The sequence below is a fragment of the Podarcis erhardii genome (assembly GCF_964252035.2).
Source record: "Podarcis erhardii genome assembly, chromosome: 10".
NCBI classification, from domain to species: domain Eukaryota; kingdom Metazoa; phylum Chordata; class Lepidosauria; order Squamata; family Lacertidae; genus Podarcis; species Podarcis erhardii.
The window spans coordinates 13,795,313-13,811,724 of record NC_138500.1 but is presented as its reverse complement, the minus strand read 5'-3'; the positions used below and the strand labels follow the sequence as shown (position 1 = coordinate 13,811,724).

At 43.6% G+C, this 16,412-nt stretch overlaps 1 protein-coding gene and 1 long non-coding RNA gene across 4 annotated transcripts in view; one reads left to right on the top strand and one right to left on the bottom strand.

Moving 5' to 3' along the window:
• The window catches only part of LOC309352041, an 802,957-nt gene that overhangs the window by 171,845 nt on the left and 614,700 nt on the right, over window positions 1-16,412 (bottom strand). The gene's annotated exons all lie outside the window — the stretch shown is intronic.
• SOX5 (SRY-box transcription factor 5) overlaps window positions 1-16,412 on the top strand; it is a 767,649-nt gene that overhangs the window by 145,928 nt on the left and 605,309 nt on the right. For all 3 annotated transcript variants that reach the window (XM_081879778.1, XM_081879776.1, XM_081879777.1), the window contains exon 2: window positions 11,711-11,890. The gene's annotated coding sequence lies outside the window, so the exon portion shown is untranslated. The remainder of the gene's footprint in view (window positions 1-11,710; window positions 11,891-16,412) is intronic.

The window sequence follows — 16,412 nt, the reverse complement described above, 5'->3', positions numbered from 1 at the left end:
CTTTTCTCTCCTCACTCGCAGTTCTCAGCAAATCAGAGGCTTCTTTCTTCCAACTGCCTTTCCCTGCAAACTTCAAGCAGCCCCCGGCATGAAGAATTTATACTGACTCATAGGCTCCTGCAGGGGCAGATCTATTATGAAACTAATAGAAGTTTGAGCTTTGGGGCCCCTAATCCTGGAGGGGCCCAAGAAGCAAGTTCAGTCCACATTCCTTTTTTAAAAATGAGTCTAGTAGATCCAATTTGGGGACACGGTTGGCGTTGTGGGTTAAACCACAGAGCCTAGGGCTTGCTGATCAGAAGGTCGGCGGTTCGAATCCCTGCAATGGGGTGAGCTCCCGTTGCTCAGTCCCAGCTCCTGCCAACCTAGCAGTTCGAAAGCACATCAAAGTGCAAGTAGATCAATAGGTACCACTCTGGCGGGAAGGTAAACGGCGTTTCCGTGCACTGCTCTGGTTCGCCAGAAGCGGCTTAGTCATGCTGACCACATGACCTGGAAGCTGTCTGCGGACAAACACCGGCTCCCTCGGTCAGTAAAGCGAGATGAGCGCTGCAACCCCAGAGTCGTCTGTGACTGGACCTAATGGTCAGGGTCCCTTTACCTTTACAGTGGTGCCTCGCAAGACAAAATTAATTCGTTCCGCAAGTTTTTTCGTCTTGCGATTTTTTCATCTTGCGAAGCACGGACTTTGGAAAAGCTTCAAAAATCACCAAAGTCTTCAAAAACCTCAAAAAAGGCTACCACACCGCGTGCTATGAGTTGCTCCTCGAAGTGAATGCACGGTTTTAAGAAAAAGGAAACAAACTTGCAAGACGTTTTCATCTTGCGAAGCAAGCCCATAGGGAAATCCGTCTTGCGAAGCAACTCAAAAAATGAAAAACTCTTTCGTTTTGTGAGTTTTTCATCTTTCGAGGCATTCATCTTGCGAGGTACCACTGTACCTTTAGACCCAATTTGAGGAAAACAATACTGTAGGTAATAATAATAATAATAATAATAATAATAATAATAAATTATTTATACCCCGCCCACTCTGGGTGGCTCCCAACTGAACATTAAAAACAATACAGCATCAGGCATTAAAAACTTCCCTAAACAGGGCTGCCTTCGGTTGTCTTTTAAAAGTAAAATAGTTGTTTATTGATATAAATAAAATTTATTATTATTATTATTATTATTATTATTATTATTATTAATTTTAAAATGAAATGATTTTAGAATGTTTTATCATTTTACTGTTGTTAGCCGCTCTGAGCCCGGCTTCGGCTGGGGAAGGGGGGATATAAATAAAATTTATTATTATTATTATTGCCTTGACATCTGCTGGGAGGGCTGGGAGTCTCTCTCATCAAAGAGGCAGTCGTCAACCTGAAAACAAGTCCAGCTTGACTCTTGCTGACCCTCCAAAGCCCCCTGAAATCAGCACGTAAGCACAACTCTGAGATGAACATCACTCTGTCCCCGTGAGAAGAATCTGCCAATAAAAAGAAATGGGAAAAAACATAGCCACTGATCCTGGAAACATTAGGTGCAGCAAAGTTTAGTAAAGAGGAGTTTCAGTCAAACCTGCCCTATGCCTGCTATTATGGGCTACCTTCCAGAAATGGAGTTTGCTTCTATGCCATTTCTGATTGAGGCTGGTGAGCTAATTCAACCCTGGACACTTTCATCAGCTGTTGCTTGGAGGTGTTCTGATTTCCTTATGAAATAGTCTCGTACCAGCTAAGGAGATGGAAATGAGGCATTTAAAAGCTTTCTCAGGAAGAAGGAGAAGAAGAAAAGTGCTTTCCCCATTTCCCGGCTTCGAGCATAACATTTGATATTAATGTTAAGGATTCGGGCAAAAGTCATCAGCAAGGGGGAAAGACAGAAATGTAGAACTGGTAATTTTCTGAGTCCCCCCGCCCCGCCTTCCTTGGGATGCTATTTTGAGGCTTTTACAACAAAGCAGAGTGGGGGTATATTCCTTGCTGATGAAAGCAGAACTTTCCATAATAAGCAACATTGTTGATGCATGCAAACAGATTTCTTTGGTAAGGTATTGCACAAGCTAAGTATCCTCAGCAAATTTCAAGTGTGGTTTTGCTTCTTGGCTGCTGAAAATGTCTATAAGCCTATAGGGCAGTCTTTGCATGGACAGGCGGAGTCCCCAGATCCCGAGCGGCCTCCCCCCCCCCGTCATGTGGAATAACGACTCTAGACAACGTGCTATGGGATTAAATTGGCCACAACTTTATTAAATTTCAAATGTGGGTAGACCTTGGCTCAGGCATTGGGCGTTCTCCCTCCCCAGTCCCCAGCCGGGGACCTAGGGAGCATCAGGGTTATCCAGTGTTTGTGTGGGGGATGGGCCGGCTCTGGAGAACATATGTTCAAGCAGAGATAGCCGCCCCCGTTACGCCGCCGCCTCAGGGGAGAGCAATGACGACCTTTCGGCGTACAGTCAAAGCCTCCCTTCAGAAACCCCTTTAACGGGGAACCCTGGTATCGCCGCTGCAAAGAGGAAGATGGACAAAAGGATTCCGCCCAAGGCCTGATACCACCAAAGTTGTGACGTTTTGCTACGGGAAAGGCGAAACCTGCCAATGCAGGGAAATTCCTTTCTGGCCCTTTGACAGCGACCTTAACGTAGCAGCGCCTGCATAGCTGTGAAGAAAAGTTAACCTGCAAAACCTGTGAAGAAAAGTTAACCTGCAAAATAAGGCATTAACTGAGGGTGGGTAGGGTGGGAGAAGCTCTGGAGCCAAGTGAGGATTCCCAGGTAAGATCCTCCCTCTATTGTGTGGGCAGGTAATCCCTCCCCTACCTGGCCTGATCTCTTTGGCAACACTTCCCCCAGGTGGGATGGGACAACTGACTGGGGTAGACGGAGACCTCCAGGTATCCCACCTGAGGGAAGGCAAAGCCAAGCCTATGCTGAATGGAGCCGCTCCAGATCCAGGGGCTGTGCGTGTCAACGCAAAGGTCGCCCCCCGTTTTATGCGGGGAGCGGTCATTCCCAAACTTGGATCTCCAGCTGTTTTCAGACTACTGTTCCCATCATCCCTGACTACGGGTCTTGCTAGCTAGGGATGATGGGGTTTGTAGTCCAAATACAGCTGGAGACCAAAGTTTGGGAAACACTGCTACAGGGGAAGGGCCATAGGTAAGTGTTGAAAAATTAGGAGTAAGAGATTCTTGGTGACCCGCTGAGCTACTAGAAGATGCGGGGCCATCTTCTCCCCATCCCTAGCTTAAAGAAAAGCACACTTTCTCTAGTACAAAGACTGAGACATGTGTTCCTGTTGTCCACATTCATCGGACACAGTCTGTGCTGGGGTTCCTGGGAAAAGGCCAACTTTGCTTTTTTTTGCATTTCACCTTTAATTCAACTGCTTGGTTCTCACCTCGTTTCCCACACAGTGCAATTCCCTGCACTCCAAAGGAAGTCCTACCATGTCCCATAAAGCTTGATCCCAAGTAAGTGTACATATAAAGCCAACTTTGGACTTTCCATCTCAGTGGGCCTACGTTGCCTGGCAGGGGTTCTCCAGGAATTCAGATTGGGAACATTCCTAGTCCTATGGGGAGATCCCATGGACTGGACCTGGGATGTTCATGCTCTACAACTGAGCCAACGCCCTATTTAGAGTGCCAAGTGAATTCCCTTATTTAAGAGTGACACGCTTCTGAATATCTGATGGCGGGCCAAGAGGCAGAGAATGGTGATTTCCGCAGGGAAAGGAAGCTGGAGGAAATATGACTCTGAATATCAGTTGCTGGGAACTTCGAGTGAGGAGAGTGCTGCTGCACTCAGGTTCTGCTTGGTGGCCTTTCATAGGTTTCTGGCCGGCCACTGTGAGAACAGGATTGGACATTGGCCTGATCCAATAGGGCTCTTCTTATGTTAAGGGTTTTTGACATGTGATGATTATTGTTAACAAATGGTGGGGGAAGGAAGGGTACCATTTGCTTCAGTTCTGAGAGTCGAAACTTTTTGCAACACGCCATAGTTATCCTGTTGCAGAAGCCATCTGGGGAACAATGTGATTGTCTTGGGAGTCAATCATGCAGATGTGCCAGCATTTGTATTATCAATTATTTGTCTGGGGTTTCCCCCCACTCTGCTTATGTGTGGCATATAAGACTACCTAAACACTGTATTTAGACTCTCTATCAATGACAGCTCTGTCAGTCTGCCGTAGGATTACTGTTTCAAATAATAATAGCTCCAGAGGCTGGAATCGGGGAATAAGAAAAAATACTTTTTTAACTCTTAGGATGGCTTGTAGTTTTGAAGTAAGGAGGTGGTGTGGGGGGACGACACCCTGAACGTTGAAATCCATTCTGCAATGAAATGCAGAGTGGTTCGGCAACTTCTAAAGACTGACTTCTTTTGAACTCTTACCCACACATGCAGGGTAGCATTGAAGCTGGAGGTTCAGAGACAAACTATAACAATGCCGATCATTGTGTTCCTAGCCTGCCTTCTGATTTACATTCAGCTATGCCCCCAAACTGCTTCCGTACAAGCTGTCAATGTCAAAAACAAAAAAATAAAAAATAAAATCCCTCCCGCCACTCCCCCCTCCTTCCCCCTTTTCAGATCTTTAGCTTGAAGGCAAAAACCTTGACTGCTTCTATCGGCAAGATAACAAAAGACATGCTGTGGGAAGATCTAATTGCATGCAGGGGAAGATCTGTTTCTCAACCTGCTCCAACACTTTCACCTGTTGCTGCTCTTCATTCCGAAGCAATGCATTTATTAAATCATCACGATTGCCGTAGAAAATAAAATAATGTTGAAAAATTAAATACTGCATTCAGTTGGGTGTGAGCAAGATAATCCGTTGGCCAATGGATTTGCCTTTCTCTTGGTTTAAGTGCCCTCCCTGTGTTGCGGACCATGCAGTCATAATTGCCCTCCTGTTACAGGGAGCCTAACACACTTAATGAAGTCAGATCAGCTGTGGGAACATACGTGCGAAATGTGACAATCAAACAATTTGACATTATTTCTCTTTAGCGTACCTGTCCATGCCTTTTCCTTTCTTTTTCCTCGTTCTGATTGACCTTGGGAGACCTATGCATTCATTCTTTTTTCTTTTCTTTTTGTTGGGGATCAAAGACATATTTAACAATACACCATGCTAAATGTGCCAAGAGATGTATTAACCCTCTGGAATGCTTCAGATGCTGCCATAGAAAACAGACAACAGCTTTAGCCTCTTTATAGATGAGTAACCAAGGAAGCAGGGAGGCGGGTGGCGCTGTGGGTTAAACCACAGAGCCTAGGACTTGCCGATGAGAAGGTCGGTGGTTCGAATCCCCGTGACGGGGTGAGCTCCCGTTGCTCGTTCCCTGCTCCTGCCAACCTAGCAGTTCGAAAGCACATCAAAAGTGCAAGTAGATAAATAGGTACCACTCCAGCAGGAAGGTAAATGGCATTTCCGTGCACTGCTCTGGTTCGCCAGAAGTGGCTTAGTCATGCTGGCCACATGACCCGGAAGCTGTACACTGGCTCCTTCGGCCAATAGAGTGAGATGAGCGCCGCAACCCCAGAGTCGACCACGACTGGACCTAATGGTCAGGGGTCCCTTTACCTTTACCTAACCCAGAAAGCTGCCTTGCTCTGAGTCAGACCCATTGGGCCATGTAGCACAGTGTTGTCTGCACTGACTGACAGGAGCTCTCCAGGCTTTCAGAGAGGGGACACTCCTACGTTTCCTTTCGGGGTTGAACTTGGGACTTTCTGCATGCAGTGCAGATGCTCTAACCACTGAGCTACAGCCCACATTCATCACTTTGCTATTCTCACAAGCTTCAATAGAAAGACACACAGTTGCTTTAGACTCCATGGTTAGCAATTAGTATTTGTTAAGTGCCATCGCTCTGCCGGACAGTTAGCAGAGAAGCAGCCGATACGTCGATGCTCTGAGGACTTACAAATTGTGTTGAGTTATTTTTGTTTTCTTCTGCTTTTAGTCACTTTCAACTGGAAAAATTAGAATAGAATTTTAAAACATAGTGGACTCAGATTCCATTCCCGTTAGGTCTCCAGGTCTGTGCCAAACGTTCTCTGGTTTTGATCTTTGGGGTAGAAAGTGTTCCTGGAAAATAATGATTAGGCGGGTTTTGTCTTTCTACTCCATCCTGTCCCATTGCTTTGCTGGCTGCTGCTGCTACTGTGGCAATGTGCCCCACCTTGTTGCTACAGCCTTCTTTTTCATGGATCAGCCAATCAGGGTTCAAGCAGTTAAGAGAATGATGTCATGACTCCACATAACCAGTCAGGGACCACGCAGTGAATGGCATATCATCTCAATGCTCTGTAGGCACTGCAGTGATATCACAAAGAACAAGTGAAGCAGTTGAGCACGAGAGTGAATGAAGGCAATATTTTTGCAAAAAAGTACCCAAAGCTCTGAGAAACAGGCATTTTTCAACAGCATTTAACATTTGCGTGAATGCTGTGCATCAGTTTGGCACATTGTTTTTTCCTTCTAATTATTCCCCACCAGAAAGCTACAGCCAATAGGGAGATTGTTTCCTTTTTGAAAGGTTTTGGTAGCAGAATCTGTGGCTCCTCCAGGTGTCTATATATTTCAATAGAGAGAATATTGGGCTAGGAGAGTGGAGAGACTCAGCATTCTTGGTTCTCATGTCTATGGCTTTATGGAAGAGTTACATAATATATGGAGATTTATTTAAGACAGATCTATTTAGAGCAGGCAGTGAAGATAATGTGACTTCAGTAGCAATCTCTTCTACTCAAAGATAGGGATATGGGATTAAAACAGAGTCTTGTGAGCGCTTTGCCAGTGTTATTTTTCAGATACCCTCCATTAATTGTAGCATTTGGTGAAGGCTGGGAGAGAAGCCCAGCCTTCTGAATTTTGGGAGTGGATTTCTGGACAACTTCCCAAACTGCATCTGGAGTCTGGCACAAAACTATAGGCTTCACTGAGATCTAGAGAGTGAGCTAAGAGCCCTTAACACCTTAATGGAAGAACACATTAATAACAGTTAACTAATTTCATAGTGGAAGATGTTTTGAGGTGGTGTGATCTATAAAAGCTATTATCATGCAACAGAGGCACCATCTTCTCACATGGAGGGAGGCGGCCCCCACATTGTCCTGATGTCATGTGCGCAACATCATGTGTGTAGTTGTGAGGAGCCTGGGGCAGAGCCGAATACCCTCTGAGGACTGAGGGGGACCCAGTCCCCTAAAAAACAAACCATGGGGGCCTTGGCCCCTAAGAACTGGCTCATATGTCATGCAATGTTATCTATGGTTGTTTAAGTGGCGCAGCATGCATTGTTCATTTAGCTGCAAGAAGCTAAATGACTATCCTTTTGGAATTTGCAATGCTCTCTCAGTGCTTGGGTAATAATAATAATAAAAATTTATTTATATCCTGTCCTCCCCAGCCGAAGCCGGGCTCAGAGCGGCTAACAACAATGAAAGTAACACAGTTTACATAAAATCACAATCAATCAATTAGGGTACCTTATTAAAGGTAAAGGGAACCCTGACCATTAGGTCCAGTCGTGACCGACTCTGGGGTTGCGGCACTCATCTTGCTTTATTGGTACAGCTTCCGGGTCATGTGGCTAGCATGACTAAGCCGCTTCTGGCAAACCAGAGCAGCACACGGAAACGGCGTTTACCTTCCCGCCAGAGCGGTACCTATTTATCTACTTGCACTTTGACGTGCTTTCGAACTGCTAGGTGGGCAGGAGCAGGGGCCGAACAATGGGAGCTCACCCCGTCGCAGGGATTCGAACTGCCGACCTTCTGATCGGCAAGTCCTAGGCTCTGTGATTTAACCTACATGGTCTAAGACTTTCCAGAACTTGGTGGGATCCATGGCAGATTCCAATAAGTCCTCCTAGAAATCTGGGACAGGTTGTGTTCCAGAATAAGAGGAGTCCTGCTGGATCTAGTGAGGGAGGGAAATAGAGCGAGGGCGAGTCCTGAGGCCCTGGGGTCTTTTTTGGCCCTCGGACTTGAGGTTTTCCACCCATCATACAGATTAATGAAGCTGGAGCTCCTCCACTTTCAAGTGAAGCATCATCACACTCACCTACAACTTGGGTTAGTTTGCCTAAAAGATAATGGCAAGGTGTCAAGAGCTAAGGCCCCAATAGGATGTTGCTTCAGACATCTTGTGAATATATAATTTTGCCCTGGCTTTTCCCAGAGCCATCGCATTGGACCCTGTTATTATGGATTTACTGTTTCCAATCTGTCCCACTGCATTTTTACTTTATTTTTGTGTGACGCTGATCGATTTTAAAAAACAAACAACTTTTAAACAAGTGCATGCAGATAATCATCTCAATCAATTGCAATAAAGTCGATTGCTTTTCAGACAGCAACTTCTTGATGCTTGGCTATATTTCCCACTTTTTTAAAAAAATGAAACACCCAGAAACAGGAATGGATCTGTGACAACTCCAGAACTGCATAAATTACCTTCAAAACTCTGCGTATGCATCCCCAACCTTTTCCTTTCCCTTTTTCTCCCTCACCCCCCCCCCGATGTGCGCTTGTGTCCTCTTTGGTGTTTATTCAACTTGTATGTATTTTTCTCCTTCCTCCATCTGGTGTCTGGTTTAATGCCAGTCTGTCTGTTACCATTTCAAGAGCAATTTAGCCATTTCAGGATTTTCTTTTTCTTTCTTTCTTTCTTTCTTTCTTTTTTTAATTGTTGAAATAGGTGTAAAATTGAGAGCCACCCATATGCAATACTCCCCCACCCTTTCATTACGTTTGTTTGTTGCTTTTTCTCTTTTTCTTTCTTCTCTTCCTTTCAAGCAAGTTTCTTGCCATTTACCTTTGCATTAGCATTTCCTATTGATTGGCATTTATTTTATTTTTATTTTTTTTAAAAAATCGGTGTATTATTATTATTATTATTGTGCTCTTTTGTTTGGCCATTCAAGAGCTAAAACAAAAGCCACCCAGCCCTACCAGGGGGACGCATTTGCATGCGGTGAGCGTTGCCCGGAGAAAAAGTAATTGCTAATGCATATTTATGTGGCACAAATTTGCCATTTGTTTATGCATAAAATTATCAATAGTGCGGGGCGGCCTAGCCGTAAAAAATGGTGACCTTTTTAGCTTAATAAATAGAAATCAGCTGTTATTGTGAAGAGATCAGCCATTTATTCTGTGTTGTGGGATGCAGCCGGGAGAAAGAAAAAATGTAGATTGGTGCTGGCAATATCATTAAATGGAAGGCCAGTGACCCTTTTGGTATAGTCTATTATACTTTTATCTAATAGGGGATAAATGACTCAGGTTGGGAAATAGATTGCAATCTCCCCTCTCCCTCCTCTGCACTGAACAGCAGCAAAACTTGCTGCTACACATTTTTGGCAATTCAGAGGATGGCTGCCATTTAGATGACTGCAAACTTTTATTTAACTTAGACACACAATGTAGACTAATGGGGGAAACAACACACAAAATCTGGTCCCAAGAGACCTGTGTCTTTCCTTGGCAAATGGACGAGAGGCATACCATACTTTGTTGGTGAGCAAGGAGTCTTTAAGCCCCATGCAGTGTTTGAAATTAGCCAGGCACCGGGCACATTTAGCGCCTGGCTATCAGCCACTTGCAACCAAGTGAAGATGCCCGGGTGCCAGGATGCTGCCTGACATCTTCACCATCTGGAGGTGCATGCCTGGGGACCATTGGATCTTAACTGTTTTATTTTTTATTTTATTTTTTAAAATAATATTTATTAGCTTTTCAATACGGAAAAAGTTACAAAAATAATAAAAAGAAAATACAAACAGATGCAAAACCAGAAAAGAAAAGAAAAAATAAAAACAGTTAAAAATAAACCCCTCTTTCTATTATCTTACTGCTCTTTTACTTATTTTCATGACTTTCTTACACCTCCCTTTTTTGTATTCCAATTCCAAATTGGTTCAGCAAATCCATACCCTCTTTGTTTACTCTTAAGTCTTTATCTTCACATCTTATAACTTCAAATTTTCATCTAATATCAATCCATTTTTACATATCCCTATTTTATCTTATTGCTAAGACCACTTCATTTCATTCCAACATCATTAACATTCAATAATTTTACAGTGTTTCTGTAAATAGTCTTTAAATTTCTTCCAATCTTCTCCCACCAACTCTTCTCCCTGGTCTCGGATTCTGCCAGTCATTTCCGCCAATTAACTGTTTTAACACATTAATGCCACATCCTGTAGAATTCTATCCTTAATATTTTATCTGCACAGTTGGAATGAATTTCAGAAACCCAAATGCTTTTCCATGCAGCCTGAGCAGGAGCGGTGAATGTTATTGTTAATTGTTGTCGCTTGTCTTCACTTACCCCACCCCACTGCCGTGCTCACAGTTGTGCAGAATGTTCTTATGTTATGAATGCGTCCGTGTCACCCTTAAGAAAAAGAGGTCGAAATAGGCCAATATATACCGTATTTTTCACTCTGTAAGATGCACCAGACCACAAGACACACCTCGTTTTGGGATGAGGAAAACAAGGAAAAAAAATATTCTGAATCTCAGAAGCCAGAACAGCAAGAGCACTGTGCAGTGAAAGCAGCAATCCCTCTTGCTGTTCTGGCTTCTGGGATAGCTGCACTTCTGGGATAGCTGGGATAGCTGGCTTCTGGGATAGCTGTTCTGGCTTCTGGGATAGCTGCACAGCCTGCATTTGCTCCATAAGACGCACACACATTTCCCCTTACTTTGTAGGAGGGACAAAGTGAGTCTTATAGAGCAAAAAATACAGTATGTTGACTGTGCCTGGATCAAGTGACTTTTCCTGTTTCAGTTCTCAAAGCTCTTAACTAGCGCAAGGTTGTGTTCTGAACTAACCAGATGTTTAACTGAGAATCAGTCACAGCCTGTCTATCATTTGGGGGGGGGGATAAGACTTTAGAGCAGTGGTTCTCAACCTGTGGGTCCGCAGATGTTGTTGGACTACAACTCCCATCATCCCTAGCCAGCATGACCAGTGGTCAGGGATGATGGGAGTTGTAGTCCAACAACATCTGGGGACCCACAGGTTGAGAAACACTGCTTTAGAGCCAACTTGCCCCCAAAATGGCAACTAGACATTCCATTTTGGTGACCACAACCTTGGTTTAAGGAGACATTTGGTGCCTAGCTTATATGTCTGAGTTTCTAACACTGGCCCCATGAGTCCAGAGTTCCACCACATCAGCAAGGATCCTGACTGGCCAAGATCCCCAGTTGTGTGGAGGTTCCTGACACTCACACCCCATTTTCAGTTGGCAAACGGGGGGGGGGGGGACTGCCATTTTAGTGGCACAGTAGCAGGGGTGGAATTGTGGCTGCTGCTAAGTTTCCTTCCCAGAGGAAGACTTGGAATGATGGTGGACTGAAACATCCACCCTAATCCTGCCAAATACAGACGAACCCCATCATAAGAGACTCAAAAAATCTCTGTAAGTTGATGATTGCTCTGATGCACAAATACATCATCTCCGAAGCAAAGGCTCTTTCCTTCAGATCCAGTGTTTATGCAGGTTGTATCAATTAAACCATCAATCTTTATCCTGCTTAACTGGGAGTCATTTAGCAGGACTTACTTCTGAGTAGACATAGTTAGAATGGCGCTGCAACTGATTGAACTGATATGATTATTTGGCTAAGATTTGGGATGGCAAAATGTATACAAAATGCTCACAGATATGTTGTTGTTTTTTTGTTTTTTAGCCCTTTTCCTGCTAATGACTCCGTTCCCATTACCGTGCTTTGAAGACTCTGAAGAATAGGAAAACCTACAGCTCGGTGCTATTGGGTAGGACATCGCAAACAAACCCATTGCATATATTGTGAAGGGCACACAGCGCAGAGGTGTCCGATATGAAAATGCAAAAGCAGAAACTGGATAAGGTGATTCCGCTTGAATAATTCCTATATGACCATGATTTGTGTTTTCCACTCTGATATAATGATACATTCTGCTTTGAGGCACGATCCTCTGTTTTATTGGGTTGGTGGTATGGAACAAACCTCTTGTTTTCTGTCACACATGACATTTGAAGGGCAGAAGGTGTAAAAGATTATGGAACAAGACTGATGGTGATAACTTGCCTTTGGATCCTGTCCTCCTTCTATCAAGGAGATCCCAGCAGTGTTACATATCTGCAACACCCTTGCAACGTACATTCACTGAGATAGGGTTGCCATATTGCAAAAATCTCAAAAGAAAAAAAAGAGTTTTTGAGCTATTTTTGATGAAATTTGCCAAAATCTACACTTCCGTAATGGGCTGCCATACGTCCAGATTTTTGCAGACATTTCAGTGATTTCTGCCCGGATACTGTTTACGAGGTCCAAATACTGGCTGGGTCCAGGAAACTCCAGATATATGGCAACCCTACCCGAGAGGTTTTGCCAAGGCCTCTCAGTGGGCTTTGTACCTGAGATGGACTCTTGAAACCCAGTTTTTGTTTATTTGAGGAACTCATCAACCAAATAAGCAAAGAACCTCTAAGCAGTGTATGTGAAATAGTTTATAGCAATTAGCAATATGCAAATAAGTTCAGGAAAAAAATAAAAACAAGTATGCCAAACTTGTTTACATGCTCAGGTAAAGGTAAAGGTACCCCTGACAGTTAGGTCCAGTCGCGGACGACTCTGGGGTTGCAGTGCTCATCTCGCTTTCCTGGCTGAGGAAGCCGACATTTGTCCGCAGACAGTTTTTCTGGGTCATGTGGTCAGCATGACTAAACTGCTTCTGGCGAACCAGAGCAGCGCACGGAAACGCCGTTTACCTTCCCACTGGAGTGGTACCTATTTATCTACTTGCACTTTGACATGCTTTCGAACTGCTAGGTGGGCAGGAGCTGGGACCGAGCAACGGGAGCTCACCCTGTCACAGGGATTCAAACCACCGACCTTCCAATCGGCAAGCCCTAGGCTCTGTGGTTTAGACCACAGCGCCACCCGCTTCTAACCCACATGCTCAGGTAGGCTTCCCAAAAAGGAATTGTTTTTACCAGGAGTCTGAAACAACAAAACGGATGTGTCTGCTGTTGGTACACTGAATGCTAAAACTCCTAACAGATGTGGAGTGAACATTGTGTTGTGCAAGAGTGCAAGTTGTGCAGATCTAGGTGGTAAAGCAGACACATAAGGGACAAGGCTTGAGAGACATTTACTGGTTCCATACTGTTAAGGGCTTTATGTTCCCTATAGTAAGATTTGAAGTTGGCTCAGCAACCAGGGCAGATCTTTGAGCAGAGGTGTGATACAGTGCTGGGAACTCACTCCTGACATCAATCATGCTAAAGCATTCGACACTAACTGCTGTTTCGAAAACAACCACAAGGGAAGGCCACACAGAGTGCATTGCAGTAATCCAGCCTTGAAGTCACATCAGTGTCTTAGTGTTCCTCACTATACTTTGCTATAAAGATACAGTGCAATGAAGAGAACTGTGTTGTGTGAATAGGCGGGGAATTTCAGAGAGTAGGTGTTGCCACACTAAAGGATTGCTTGCTTACAAGTGCAGAACAGACAATATGTGGCACTTTTGTTAAAGTTCCTGTTCTGCAGTAAGGTGATCCTTCAAGTAAAGAGGGCTGACTGGGGGCTTTATAGACCGATAATTTGCATTTGGCCTACCCATTGTCTTCCAGAGAAAGAATATTCCTCCACAGCTGGGGGCAGCGAAGAAGAACACCTTTCCATGCAAGCTTTGTGTGTTGCCAGTGTGGTACCCAGATAGGAAATGTCTCTTTGCTGATGTGAGAAGCATTTGTTGTTGTTGTTTAGTCGTTTAGTCGTGTCAGACTCTTCGTGACCCCACGGACCAGAGCATACCAGGCACTCCTGTCTTCCACTGCCTCCCGCAGTTTGGTCAAACTCATGCTGGTAGCTCCAAGAACACTGTCCAACCAGCTCGTCCTCTGCCGTCCCCTTCTCCTTGTGCCCTCAATCTTTCCCAACATGAGGGTCTTTTCCAGGGAGTCTTCTCTTCTCATGAGGTGGCCAAAGTACTGGAGCCTCAGCTTCAGGATCTGTCCTTCCAGTGAGCACTCAGGGCTCATTTCCTTCAGAATGGATAGGTTTGATCTTCTTGCAGTCCAGGGGACTCTCAAGAGTCTCCTCCAGTGACATAATTCAAAAGTGAGAAGCATTCTTCTCAGCTATTTTGGGTCTGAGGTGCTTTTGGCTTTTTATGACCACAACCAACTATTCTCTGTCTCTTTGTATACACTGGCAGTCTACCTGAGGCCTAATTCTCCTCAGATAACCCTGTACCTGATCTGTACCACCTCAGGCAGCAAGTGGGGGCCTCATCTGACAAAATGCTATTCCACACAAGAATTGCCTTCATATAGAAATCTAGCATCTCTTTGAGTAGGTTTCTAGTTTAGCCTTCACCCTGACAGACTAGTTTTCTGTAGGTAAGGTTGTTTTTTTAAATAAAATAAAATAAAATAAAATAAAATAAAATAAAATAAAATAAAATAAAATAAAATAAAATAAAATAAAATAAAATAAAATAAAATAAAATAAAATAAAATAAAGGAACATTTGATCATGAGCCCTCATGAGTCCAAGGTGGTACAGTCAAGACAGGTTTACCACCCAGTGAGGGTTAGACCTTAGACTTAGCATGTGCATGGAACAAGATGAGGTGGTGCAATGGATTGTTCCACTTAAAGATGGGTGGTAGGTAAGATCATTTTTGAATGCTGAGCAGTCTCCCTGCAAGTAGAAACCTTGCACTGAACCAGAGCAGACTTAGGCCTGATTTAGAACCATTTTCTTTGTAAGGTATTTTTCTTCCAGTATGGGGTTGGTTTGCTTTAGTTGGGAGAACCTTTTGTAAATGCAATCTGAGGTCCGCTCCACCTCAGGACTCTACCACTTCATTCTGCTGCATTACAGACCAAGCCTTATGCACAGCTCATAAAGGAAAACTCCCATTTTTTAAAAAATTATATAATCCAAAGTGTTCAGCTTGTGGTCTGAAGGACACTGTGCCCCCATTTTATTGACAATCACAGAGTGGTATTTTACATCAGTATATATTTGAATATATCATCTTATATAAAAGGTTTCTTTTTATTTCCAGCAGCTCTCTGATTCACCTTTGACTCCTAACTGCAATTAATCAGCCTTCACTTCTAAGTGAGTTTATCAAACAAGAAATCACTTTTCACCCATCAGCGGGGGTCACAGCAAAATGCATACTTATAGGGAGGATAAAGTATTTCTGCCAGTTGCTAAACTATTTCTGAATAATTAAGGGTCACAGAGTAATGGCTCACTTTGAGTTGACTTTAAGGCCTTTGGTGCGACAGAGGTTGCCAGCCGTTGGGAAAGAACCACTTCTTTCTTTTCGGTATTTTGACTGCCTAAAAACCAAATGTTGTTCCTTAGAACTTGGAACTTCCAACTCCTTGCTTTCTATGGGTGAGTGGGGATTATAGCCAATATCTATTTACAAATGAACTGGTGAATGTTGACTTTTACCAGTTATTCTTAAGATTTATTTTAGGAGGCCAGCGGTAAATGTTAGAAATGCTTCATATTGTGAGGTTTGTCTTTAACATTTACAGTACATCTGTGACATGGAACATATCTGTTAGCTGTGGATGAGGACAAGATTTACAATGCAATCCTAGGCATGTCATAGATTGCATCCTTATTAAAAGCACCTAATAGCATCATAATTTCTCCCCTTGAGCTCTTAAATGCTTGGAGGAGGATGCTTCTTAGTGCATGAAAAAAGCCAAGGCATTATAGGAAATGGAGCATCAGAACTACATTGGGCTCTCTGATGATCACACTTCCTGCTGGCACAATTCCCGTGTTGGGAAGGGTAGGCACCATAAATGATGGAAAATGTCAACATTTGCTAAATTGATGACATTTACTGTAAGAAAGGGAGAGGGAAGAAGGAAGTTTTTTCCTAAATTTGTTGAGCAACAACCTTCACAATGTGAAAGCTAACAAGATGATTTTATGTTTTTTTTTTGTAATTATCTGAAGATTCAGAATAGTATTGGTGAATGTTAAAATTCACCTAAATTTGACTCCTTGGTATATGTCTGAAAAATAGGGAAATGCAGAAATAAATGCTGATAAACACATTTAGGAGTTAGCATTTGCAGGTGTGTCTGCGAGGTTTTGGACATTTTGAACATTTGTCTGGGATTGTCACGATTCAAGGATAAAGTGGAGGCAGGATATGATGCTATCAAGTGTGGGGGCACTACTGTCTGATTTGGGGTAGATTTCCTGTTTCTGGGGAGCTTTCTTGCATTGTGGCTTATTATTTTTGTAGGCATGTAGGTGTTTTGCCTGCTATGGGGTGCTGGCAGTGCTGTGCATTGCTATTAGTAATTCTGTCTGGGCATTTTGTGGAGCCTGCTGCAGTCTCTTAGATTTCCAAATG